This window comes from Protopterus annectens, chromosome 8.part1, assembly GCF_019279795.1.
Source record: "Protopterus annectens isolate FY-2018-M chromosome 8.part1, PAN1.0, whole genome shotgun sequence".
Taxonomy (NCBI): domain Eukaryota; kingdom Metazoa; phylum Chordata; order Ceratodontiformes; family Protopteridae; genus Protopterus; species Protopterus annectens.
Genome location: NC_056742.1, coordinates 139,481,359 through 139,494,407, shown reverse-complemented (window position 1 = coordinate 139,494,407; position 13,049 = coordinate 139,481,359). Strand labels below are relative to the sequence as shown.

Sequence of the window (13,049 nt, the reverse complement as noted above, 5' to 3'; positions counted from 1 at the left end):
TTTTTTCCACAAATGGCTATCATCTTGTTTTAGTGATTCTTTTTTACCTACTTCCCATAATCCATTTCAGGTCCTCTGTATAGGACTCCTAACAGACCTAAGAAAGTTCTGTTGTCATCTCATCCCTTTTAATGTACAGTAACAGCAGTGTGAGATACAGACATCTTACATGCCTTCTGTAACAAGACTGTTACTGTGGTTTTCTTGAATGCCCATAATATTCATTTTTCTCAAGAGCGTTTATTTTTTTAAGCTATTCACAGCAGTTATATAACTTCAGCCAAAGAAAGTAGACAAAAATTATAGGGTTTTGTAGGGCTAAAATTTTATATATTTTTATGAGAACTGGAAGACCATCTCCCAAGCTTTTCTGAGGAATCAAAGCTGTCACTGCAATCCAGGAACTGTGAATGAATATTTCAGAGAAATGATTCTGCTAGTTGTCAGTGTCTGCAGCAGTAGGGAGAGAATTTTTTTTTTTTTATCCTGAATGTTAGAAGAATGTACTAATATGCTTTGTTTTTGCTCAAAAATATTTAGGCACAGTACAAAAAGTACAACCATCTGTTCTTGAGTTTGTTTTATGAGATTTTTAAATTGAGGCACAAATGTCTTCATACATTACATTTCCCGCTTTGTTGCATTGGTATCTCTTGATTTGTTATATTGCAGCTTACTAACACTTCCTCAAAACCATAAGCCTTGAGCTTGACAAAGCCATGTGTAAAGCTAAACACTATCTAGTAAACGTGTTACTGTCATAGAAAAGAATACCTCTTACAAGTGAATCGCTACACAAAAACATGGTTCACTATTAGGGTGCCATCTTTTAGGTGGCCAAAATGTGACGTTTTTACAGGACAGATCAAACTGTCAACCAGTGCAAAAAAAAAAAAAACATATTGACTTACTAATGTGCAATACGGGTTGTTTGTACTACTTTTTATATTATTATATTAAAATGGTTTAAATGTAGTATCACAGTTTTCTGCAATATATAGAAAAATGTCATAACCCCCCCACCCCCCCCGCCCCAATATATAGAACAGAACTGCCCACATCAGGAATGCTCTGCAGAAAGAGTTAACAACCCTAAATCAGGATTGCTGTGCTGAAAAAGAGGTGGGGTATACTTATCAGCTCTATATGCTGACACTGTTTCTGTTCCTGTCTGCAGCAAAGGCGGTAGAGACCAGTTTCGCAGCCCTCTGCATGTGTCTTTTTTAAGTAGCAGCTGCAGTGAAGTACTGAAAGAAATTGCCAAATGGTTGAAATGTGTAGGTTTGTGGTTAAATAAAGGATTGTTAGTGTTGGGATTAAGATTTGGTAAGCAAGATTATTAGAGTGGAAATAGGTCAAGCAAATAAAACATGTTCAGATATATTTAAAGCATTTAATTTGTCATAAAAAGGCATAGTTGATAAATTAATTCATTTTAGGAAAGTTAGCATTTTTTTGGAGAAATAGTTATTGGAAGTTTTATTTTTGTTATTATATGTTGATTGAGATCCAGTAAAAAGGGTATTTTGCCTAATGGTAAAGGGAATACTGGATGTAACAAATCATATATCATTTTAAATATATTGAACAGATATGAAGTAAAATTATGAAGGATGACTAGAAATGTGGAAGGAGATCAAAGATGACTAGAATATATATTTTATAGATTAACATTTCCAGTTGTACTTTTTCTTGATTTCCACATTTTTCTGCATTACACAGAGATATTTTGGAAATTTTATGAAAATCTAACACCACTATAAAATCTTGTTTTCCTTGTTACAGGTTCCCGATGTCTGACATTAACATTTTCTGTTAATATTTTACTTTCTGTTGCCTGAGCCATTGTGCTGAAAGCTTTTGTGCTCTGAAGTTGTTATAAAATGAGCAACTTTTTTTTTGTTTAACAGCAATCTTTCTAAACTTGTGCATATTATTGAATTAGTTCCTTATTTTCTCTTTAGCACTCTGCAGTTGCACCTCTTCTTGTCTTTTGAAATTTCTCTTATACTGTAATACACTGACCTTTATCACTTCCTCTAAATAATTCTTGTTACTTCTTAACCATATCACTTTTCTTTTTATTTCTCCCCTATTTTAAAACTCCATTTTCATTTTATCCCACTCTCTGGCCATATTTTCTGAAGAAATTTTCTATCTTTCCTAATAACTCCCAAAGCATTTCCACTACCCAGCACCAGTGTCTCCTTTTTATTTAATTACCTTCTGTGTGGAGTCTGCATGTCCTCCCCGCGGTTGGGTGGGCGTTCGAAAGACATGCTTAAATGGGCGTGCCTTCATTGAAGGTTGAACATCGAGCTGGCACCTCAGTGTTAGTCAAAATCTACTGCCAGTCATTAGCGGACCGGAGTTATGCTGTGGCGACCCCTAACCGGGAAAAGCCAAAAGACAACAACAACCTTGCATATTTATTTTAGTTATTATTGGCAAATGATCTGAAATAGTTCTTAGATGTGTATCAAAATGTTCAGTCAAATATACGTGTTCTAGTTTTTGTACCTTGCGGAATAATATGTAAATTCTCTCCAAGCTCCTACTGCTGAATTAATGTTTTACATACTAAATATGTTCATAAATATCTTCAAATATCTACCATCTTTTCTTAAATTTTCCCTTCTAGCCCCACCCATGTACATCTTCACTGTTGAAAACCCAATTACAGCCCCAACTTATAAGTAATATTCTGATGAAAGAATTATTTCTCGCAGAGTTTTCTTAACCTCTGTTGTAACAATATTAACTGGAAAATAAATACATGGCAGTGTAATTCTTCTCCCTTGCCAGTAGCCCCTTTCTACTGCAAGTGTACCATTATCTCTTTTGTCCCTCTTCCACACTATTGGAGCTCCTCTAGCCTTAATATAAGTACTCCCCCTTTTCCTTTGCCCCAGACATTCAGCTGTGTAACCATTTCTCCAAATCCTTTCTTTATCAAATTCACATGCTCAGTTCTTTCCAAAGGTGTCTGTTGTAACATAGCTATTTTCATTCTACATTTTTTGTTAGAGATCACTACTGCTTTTATTTTATTTATTTTTGTATATGTCTTTGAGACCATTCACATTCAGAGACTGTATAGTTGCAGTTATGGTAAGAAGTTGTTATTCCTACCTATTAATGCACAACAGCTTTTTAAATGTCTAGCTTCAGCTTTTGTGATACATGCATGCACTGTTGTTTGGCAGGTTGATCTTTTATACTGTTGCTTATCATATCTGTTTGAACCTATGTCACATCTTACAAGACTTTTTTTTTATTTTAATGAAAACCCTCAAAAAGACAGAACCGCAGAACACCCATAAAACTTGTTAACTTAATACAAATACACAAAACTATGTATATCTTCAAATAATGAAGTTTAACCCTCCTAATAGGAACAATTGTCCTAGATTGACAGCTACATTCACAGGCTTTAATTGATGTATAATGAAGGTTATCCATGCTAAGACGCATGACACAGCTTGTGTTTCTATTTACACTAAGTGCTGTCTGTTTTAGCCTTGTATTCTACATCTGGGAGAGAGATAATACAGCTTGAATCATAGTACAGACTTTTGCAGAATGTCCAGATTTTGGCCTCGTATTTTTCATCCTTTTTTCATAAAATTATGGCTTTTTAGCAAATCACTGAAGATTTAAATCAGAAAATGACAGACATTTGAGTTCAGACTTCATATCCTTTATAACATTTATGCTAATGCAAAACCTGTTTGTAAGAACAACATTTAAAAATTGTCCCTATATTTGGGACTTTGTCCCGCCATTATTTATGGCTTTGCCCAGATTTCTTGATCTAAGAGGTTGAGAGGTATGACTTGAATGCTTTCAGCCATTGAAAGAAAAAAAAAATTCTATTTTTATTGCCTTGTTATTAACTTGTCTCCATAAAACTTGAGAACCAGAGACACAGTTGCCTTCAATTACAGCTTCTTATATTGCACTGTGAACATTTATTTGCTAAAGGAAAACATTCTATTACATTCAGTGTTTTTTATTTACTTGCTTCCACTTAAAACATGTTGGGCTAAGGGCCTTAATCTAGTCATTCCTCTATGTAAAAGTAAGAAAAAGCTTATCAATTTTGCTTGTAACATTCTGTGTATAGACTTACAACCCGTTCCTGACCCAAGATTACTGCCTATTATCTTACACTTGCTTTTGTCCAGGCATTCTTTTTACATTGCAGTGCCTAACTTTCTTAAAACTAAATTTAAAAAGAAAGAAGGAAAAAAGGACACCTGTTTACATTAGCAGCCCTATTAAACAGAAAAATAACTGAAAATGTTTTACAATGTAGGATGCAGTATATGTCGTGTTTTAATTGTTTTACTTGGTTACCTCTTTCCTTCATCTTCCCCCTCCTTGATGTTTTTCCAAACCTTCAATGACATGAAGTAGGGCATATGCTTTGGAGTTCCTACAAGTTTAATAAAATCAAAAAAGTCCAATATTTCTAGGTTTTCTTGTTCTGCCATATTTCATAAATAAGACTGATACTTTTGTAATCCTGTATTTATTTATTTATTCATTAATTTTCGAGTTGCTGGTTTTCTTCCTGTTGATCTTGATCTCCCAACTTCAGTCTCTGGTTGATTTCCAGTGTACTCCTGGTTCTTCTAGTCATCTCTGCTGCTTTTCATTATCCCTCAAGCATTTTCCTTTGAAACATTGGAAAAGGTTTCACTGGCATAGTCTTTCTATCATCTTTATTATTAGAAGAGTAAGAACCAAGGTCCCCTTCTGTTTGATAGCTAGCCTTTTTGATGGACAGACTTTTGTATTTCCTCCTTAGCATCTTCTGCATCAAAAAATGACTTTGACCCTCCAGGAAAAAAATATTCTGAAGATTAGCTGGATACAGCAGCTTGAATCTCATACCTGCTTCTCAATATTCCGATTGCTAGAATAAGCTTACTCCCTCTGCCTGGTGCACAGTCAGTAATCATTTTCCACAAACACTCTACTGTCTCCAACGTTTAGTACATTGCCCTTCTGCCACAGTTTTCTCAGAAGCCACTCTTTCTGCTGGTGGTATTGCATCTTTACTATTTTCTTGTGTCCACATTTGGAGCATAGAAATGATGTGCCCTTTCAGTTAACAACTCCTGCTGTAAAGTACTAATCCAGTTGCTTATTTCAGCTTGCATAAAGTTAATACAGTCTTTTCCTTCTTGTTTTTCTTGTATAACAGAAAATCTCTGCTTTTCCCTATGTGCGCTTTCCACTAATTCTACCATTTTTTGAAATGTCTCTTCTTGAACAGTCTCTCACTCAGCCAGGTTTTCCTACATTTCAATCTCGAAATGATTTTTGGAATTTTTATCAGCTCATGTGAATATATGTTTGAAGCTTCTTCCATTTTTTTTCCCAGCCTTGAGTTGCTAATGCTCCTTCACTGTTGCATTTATTGTAGTCGGCTGTGAGCAGATTTTTCTTTTGGTTACTGGAAGTCATATCTTGCACCAAAGCTGGAGATTTGAACTGCTATTTTGCTGAACAGCTTCAGGATTCTTCCCAGCCAGCATTTTCTCCTCACCTTTTGTGGTTGATTTTTCTTTTATGCTCTCTAATTTCTTCTTTGCATGTTTCCAGGCAGTGCACATACTAGCCAATAACTGAAATTTACACAAGAATACAAATTCACTATCTCTCTTTTGAGTTTCTGTGATCACTCTAGGATGGCTGAAATTAAGCTATTATTCAGTGTGCAGCCATCTTGGAAGTCGGAGAGTAAGCTTTTTGATAAAAGTAAATTATGTCCTCACATTTCAAACAAATGTACATATCTCTGAGACCATAGGGATTCCTAAATAAGTGTAAATGGCAAACTGTTCAGCTCAAACTATTTTTAGTTGTGTTCTTTAGCATTGATTTAGAGAGAGAGTAGGTACAATAAGTCTAATGTAAGTGATGCTCATGAATGTGCTAAGCAGAAATTCAGAATGGAACTTCTAAGACAGTGTGCATTTAAGCCTAGAACAAACAAGTCCTAAGGTACTAACACATTTCATATCAAACAGATTATATAGAAATATTGGTACAGTTTTAAAAATATAAATATCAACGACAGTTTTAAAAATGAAAACATTTTTGGAAGTTTTTATATGAGATATACCATTTTGGATATGGAAAAGGAAACCATTTGGAACAGTTTTTTGCCATCTTTTAAATGTCCCAAGATATCAACTGGCATACAGCTATTGTTGTGTCTTACCTCAGGGTTCTTTTCTGTGTGAAAATTTTTGTAAACATATTTGCATGACAAAATATTTCATGTGTATTAACACAAGCAAAACTTACAAAAGTCAGCATCTTATTGCATGCAAGGCAGAGTGGATTATTTATGTGGTTATCTGTACATGCAGAAAAAAAAGAAAAACTCCATATTTGAGCAAAATGCAATGTTACAGGGAACAAAGTACATTATACCAACATATTTTAATGCATTCTACAGCCCAAATGTATATTTGTTTGGACAAGGTTTATTTTACCCAGGTACACAAGTCCGTTTGGCAGAAATGCAAAAATTGAAAAGAACAAAGTCAACCTGTGGGTTAATATATCCCAGGTTTGAATAAATGCCTTTGAGTTTGTATTGTAGGACAGAGTATTGGTTTTATTTATCCTTTGTTAGCCTGGTGGGCCTAACCCAGTCATTAGCCTGTTTTCAGGGGAGACCAGTGGTGGTATTTATATTTTTAGGGGAAGTTTGGCCAGTACATCAGGGAACTTCCCGTACTCATCATTGTTGCAAGTAGGACCTGTTTTCAAGAGCGCTTTCTGTTTCCTTTTTAGGCACAAAGGCAGCCCCTTAAAAACAGGGAGGCAGATGGAGAGAGAATGAGATGATAGGTGAAAGAAATGTAGGAGAAAGCAAATATCACGACCAGAGAATGTGTGCAGGATTCCAAGGAGATGTTGCAAGGAAATGTGCTTGATGGAGGTGAGTCAGTAAATTATGGATATATAATTATAACCCTCCAGTCGGTAGGTTTGCGGAATGATTTACTTAAAGAAATGGTGATGCAGCGTGAGCCAGAAAATTAAGGCATTATTTCCTGGGGGGGGGGGGGCATTATGGAGAAAATACAAAAGGATGATGAAGAGCCCATCCTGAAGAATACTGGTAAGTGGAAAAGAAAATGTATGCAGAGAAAGCAAAAGAAGGCATAAAGAGAGTATCGGAAAAGAAGGCAGATGTAAATGAAAAATGGAAGTACGTGGTAAGATTCAAAGTAAAGATAGAGAAATGGACTGGTATGAAGTATGGGGCAACTTAATAGCTCCTTTCAGTGTAAAAGCACATTAGGTAAGAACCTTTATTAACAGAGACATTTTTATGACCTTTATATTTGAGACTGTTTTTTCAATGTAAATTTTTCTTTGAGAATATAAAAAAGAGACTGTAACCCATGGAATCTTTGTGATAAAAGCATTTAATAGGGAATAAAAAAAAGAAAATTCCTGTACACCTTTGAACCAAGGTAGAAGGAGAGACTTTGAAAGGGCATTTGAAAACCTTGTGTAAGTACTGGACATTGCAACAGTTTATGCCAAAAGGGGTTAATGGACTGATAACTGGGATTGTAATATTGTGTTAAAAATAGAAAGAGAAAAATATATATACCTGTACCAATAGATAAATGTGGAAGGGAATAGAGGTGTCATAAAATACTGGGGACAACCCAAAACATTTTTTTTGTGTGTAGAAAAGGACCTATAACGTTTTCTTTTGTTACAGCTACTTACATTTGTAGGAAATAGGACATGATGCAAAAAAATGTGAATTGAAATGTTATAAATGTAAGAAAACTGGGGATTTATGGATGGATTGCAACAATGAAAATAGGAGTAAGGAAAAGAGAAGAAGTTGTAGAAATAGAAGATAAATTTAATGAGAAAATTTAAAGAGGACATAGAAGAAGATTTTGAAATAAGTGAAGTCAAATTGTGAGGTAATAAAATTCTGTTGGTAAAAGACAGAAAAAAAAGTTAAAGGAGAAGTACAAAAGAAAAAGGAATGAAGCAAATGAAAAAGACTATATACAGTTAATGATTGTGAGATGGTATAATGGTTAAGGTGTTTGACTCATAGACACAAAATACAGTGTTTGATCCTCACCTTTGGGAGTGAAATTGGCTAGGCTTAGAATGGCCTATTAAGAATGCTAGCCTACTAATTTGCTATGAACCTATGGAACCACCCATCTAAGGAAAAGGGAAAATTAAAATGTTAAAAGGATTTCTGTAAATGCAAATAATATTAAGAACATAGTAAGAAGAATAAGGATTTTGGAGTGGTGTAATACATGGGATGCAGACATAATTATATTAGAAGACACACGATTTGTAATACTTGAAGAAAGATTGCAAACAGGAAAAACTATGAAGTGGAAAGATAATCTGGAATCTCAGAAATGAGAGATGTTCACGAATAGCCATGTTCTGTAGAAATACAGTAAAGATATTAGACATAACTTTATCAAAAATGGGAAGATTAGCCATTGTATATTTAAAATGGAAAGGACAAGTATATAGAATTGTAACAGTATATGATTATACTAATTGTAAAGAAAGAGCTTATTTCATCAGATTTTAGACTATGTAGTGAATATTGTAATAACAGGAGACTTTAATTGTGATTTAAAAGGAAAGGGTAAAAAGAAATTCTATAAGAAAATGTTAGAAGTTTTATAAGATGTGATTAGTTAAAACTTGGTGACAAAAAATCATGAACTTGCAAAACGGGTATGTATAGAACTGAAATAATTTTTATAGTATCAAAGGGTTTAGTTGTAGGAGAAGGGGGAGGTAGTTGAAACAGAATCATCTTGTGCAATATGCCTACAGATGAAGGAAAACGAGGAGTATATAAAAATAGGCAAAAGAATAAAAAGGATAAATAAGAAGTCCTGGAATAAAGAAGGGAAGAGAATAGTAATAAAGTTATGCAAGGATCGTATTAAGATAACATTTTATAAAAATTGGTCTGAATGGTGTATGATATTTAAGGAAAAATATAAAAAGTTTTTTTACAGTGGAAATATAGTGTGAGATGTAGAGAGAGAAAACAAAAACATGTAATGATGCCTTGGAAGATTTAGAACTTATTGATACTACTTTGACAAAGAAAAATAATTGTATGAGAGAAATCCAAGAAAACAATGCAAGAATTATATAAGCAAAGAGATTTTTATAAGGACAAATGAAGTATTGAGTCACATAAGCAGATTAGTAAAGGAAGATGGTAGTGTAATGAGAAAAATAAACCATGTAAAATGAGAAGTAGAAAACTCAGGAAAAGATTATGAATAATCTAGTACAATATGTACAAGAAATGTTTAAAGGAAAGAAAAAAAACTTGGAAAGTAAAAATGTTAACAGAAAACAAAAAGAGAATAAAGAGTTGGGAAAGGAGATTTCTTTAAATGATCTAGATAAAGTATTAGGACAAGTAAATATAGATTTGGTTGTAGGACCAACTGGAATAGGGTATGAAATGTATTTTTGCCAATCCCTTAAAATTGTATACATCTATTTTTTAAAGATTTTGAATGAATGGCTTAGTTAAGATTTTAGGTATAAAGAGTTATGTAGTGGAGTACTTAAATTCATATGGAAGAAGGAAGATAGAAGACAATTTAAAAACTGGAGACTGATAGTATTGAATAATAATGATTGTAAGATCTGTATGAAAATAATACAGAAGAGATATGAAAGTAAAATAGAAATTTTTATGGAATATATATATAGTATAAAGGGGAAGGGTTGCCAAGAATTATTGGTAATGGTTAGAGAAGTTGTGGATGATATTAATAGAAAAGAAGAAAAAGTGAAAATCATGATAGGAGACCTTAATAAGGCAATTAATACAATTGAACATGAAATAATATAATGTAAGTCAGAAAGTTAAGAAATTGTGTGTCAGTGTATGGTAATAATAAAGTACAAATACTAGTAAATGGGTCGTTAGACCTTGAGGTACATAATGAGAGTCGTTTAAGATGGTGATTTGCACTGAGTTGTATACTCTTTGCATTAGTTGTGAATTTGATAGTATGTGAAATAAACCAAAAATGAAGCGGGTGGGGTATAGAACACCTGAAGATTAAGCATTCCAGTTCTGTTAACATATGCAGATGACATTATAATAATTACAAAAAACTAAATTTGGATAAAAAAAGTAATAGTTTGCATAAATGAGTGTCTAGAGGTGATAAGGATGACTTTAAAGAAAGAAAAAGTAATGGTTTAGGTGATGTAGTAAATATAAGGGGTATATATTTTCCGATGAAGATTCCTAAATGTTATACCTAACACATACGTTTGAAAGATGTAAGCAGAATTCAGTGGAAAAAACAGTATAAATAAAACAAACCTGCCTTTTCTAGGTAACATATAAATTGTCTCAGAAAAAGGCTTATTTGATAAATTCAGTACTGATGAGAAAATAGGATACTTAGCAAGTGTATTTAAGTTGCCAACAGTTTTTGAAAAGTAATTATTGCAGATGACTAACCAAATGAATAGATGAAGCTATTAACTTGTGCCAGCAGAACAAATTATCATACTTTTTTAGAGCTTTTATTCCTTTATTTGTTATACATCAGGACTTCATCAGATTGGTCATTTTCAATGTTTTCCTGTAACTTAGTTTAGTGGTTTAGTAGTGCTGTTTTTTTAATTGTCGCAGGTATTTGTTTTTCATTTATTATGGGGTTCTAGATTAAACCTAGTACAAAAAGAAGTTTTGTGGTTTTAATTAACCCAGTCGTATATTCTGCTTCATTAAATTTGTACAAAGTGTTAAAAGTGGATATATGAAAATGATGAGAAATTAGTAGTAAAATGATATACATTTAATTATGATAAATTTTGGGGTATGGTAAAAAAAAAGAGAAAAAGAATGTATAGATGAATGTTACCAAGAAATATTTATTTGTGGAAAATAAGTGATGATATATAAAAAGAAAAGTATGTTACAAGAATATAATGAAACATTATAGAATATGTTTACATCATCAAAAAGAAGAAATTATGGAAAATGTTTTTTTTTTAAATCTAATGGGTTAAAAAGTTATGGAGAAAGCTATGTAAAAAGTTTTTTTTTCCAAACATAGATATAAAAGAAGTGAATAAAAAATGTGGATATAATTAAATATGAATGTCATAAAAATAGAAGTAAATAATATGTTAAGAATAGCGAAGTTATTTTATGTTATATGGATTATATGGAATGAAACAAGAAATAAAATTATATTTAATGGTAAATAGATCTTTGCAACAATATTAAGTAAAATCAGATGGTTGTGGAAAAAGGAATGGGGATCTAATAAGGATGAAAGTTTAGTATGATTGTAAAGGAAATTATGAATATGTATAAGTAGATTTGTATATCTATAAATGTATACATTTGTTAATATTTGTGAATTTGTTGTAAATAAGAGTTCTTTTTGTATAAAAATGAAGGACCCCTACTTTTTTCAATAGGTGCTATGGGATCTTTTACATCCACCTGAGCCACCACCAACTCAACCAGATGGGGCCTTGGTTTAATGTCTCATCCGAAGGACTACACATTCAAGAATGCAACACCTCCTTTATGCTGCACTGCAGTATCTGTAACCAATCTACTTTGGTATGGGCATAGAACCCACAGCCTTCTGCATCAAAGGTTAGTGTGCTACCTGTTGTACCACTGATACTGCTTCATATGAATATTTAACATTGTGTTGCTAATATTACCATATTAGCCTGTCTAGAAAGTTCACTAAGTATCCATTAGATGTGACTGTTTCACATTTATATGCTGATATAATTATTTTGTTGTGTAATTAAAAAGATTCTGAATAATTTTTTCATAATGCATTGTATATTTCTGCTTTAATGACCAGTACATGGTTTAACTCTCTCTTTGTATTTTTATGTTGAGAGTACATAATGTTTATCATTTTATTTTTGTTGCTTGTTCAATATGATGAATAGTTATTGATATGTATTTTCTGCATTTGTTACTCTTACACGATATTTGTTAGAATATGCGCAATTAAATTTCCTTGTATTTCATAGTGATGCAGTATTTATGGATATTTGCATATTGTTTATATGTGACTTCCATATTTTTACTATATTTCACTTTAGTCATGTGAATATTGTGTGTGTGTGTGTGTGTGTGTGTGTGTGTGTTTGTATTTAAGTGGGAGCATGCTTATTGGTGCAGACTTTACTGAAGAGGTTGTTCAGATGAAACTATAGTCTGTGTTTTCTTTTGAGTCAAAAGGAATAACTGAAAACAAAAGTGTTTTGATTTTTTTAGTGTGTTCTTTTGTATGTGTACATACATAGAATATTGTAGTTATTTGAATGAATCACAATTAACTGAACTTTGAATAAAAACTCCTTTTATAGAATGATATTTACTAAAAATATTTATTGCACCAAACGGATCTTAAAAAAATGTTTTTGCAGGAGGACAAGCCATCCTACACCCCCTTTCTTAAATTTAGTAATTCAACAGTTGCACAACAGTTGAGAAAATGCATACAGTAAATGACTGTGTTGTCAATATAACTGGAAATGTCAAAATAAATTTGTTTAGTGGAATTACATCAGACATTACAACTGATAAATTGGATTTCTGTATTTCAGATTGGAAACTATTACAAAAAACTGTATGTATGTTAGAAGTTTTTGACTAAAAGAATGGTAACCACTTATCTACACACATACATTATTATTAATGAACTCTGCTGAGACGAGGATCAGTGATAGAGACTCTGGCAATACTGTGTAACAGAAGGTCTGGTATAAGGAATTTAATTTTCCTTAACTACAGGGCTGATGCACCAGGCTTTAAGAAGCATGGCATCTGGGGAGGAGTATTCTATACTACTAAGCCATTCCTTTTGTTTCATAATGCTATGTCAATACCTCCCTCGCCAGATTTTTTTTTCTTTTTGCACTAGCAGATATTCATATAAAATGGCTTTAGACTGCAGAGCTCTTCTTTGTATATGTTTTTTTTTCTG

At 32.7% G+C, this 13,049-nt stretch overlaps 1 protein-coding gene across 3 annotated transcripts in view; it reads left to right on the top strand.

The window, feature by feature from the left end:
- Window positions 1-13,049, top strand: part of WWP2 (WW domain containing E3 ubiquitin protein ligase 2) — a 1,859,587-nt gene that overhangs the window by 20,456 nt on the left and 1,826,082 nt on the right. The window contains exon 2 of one of the 3 annotated variants that reach the window (XM_044081780.1): window positions 6,817-6,964. The exons of the other annotated variants lie outside the window; for them this stretch is intronic. The gene's annotated coding sequence lies outside the window, so the exon portion shown is untranslated. The remainder of the gene's footprint in view (window positions 1-6,816; window positions 6,965-13,049) is intronic. 3 annotated transcript variants of the gene reach the window in all.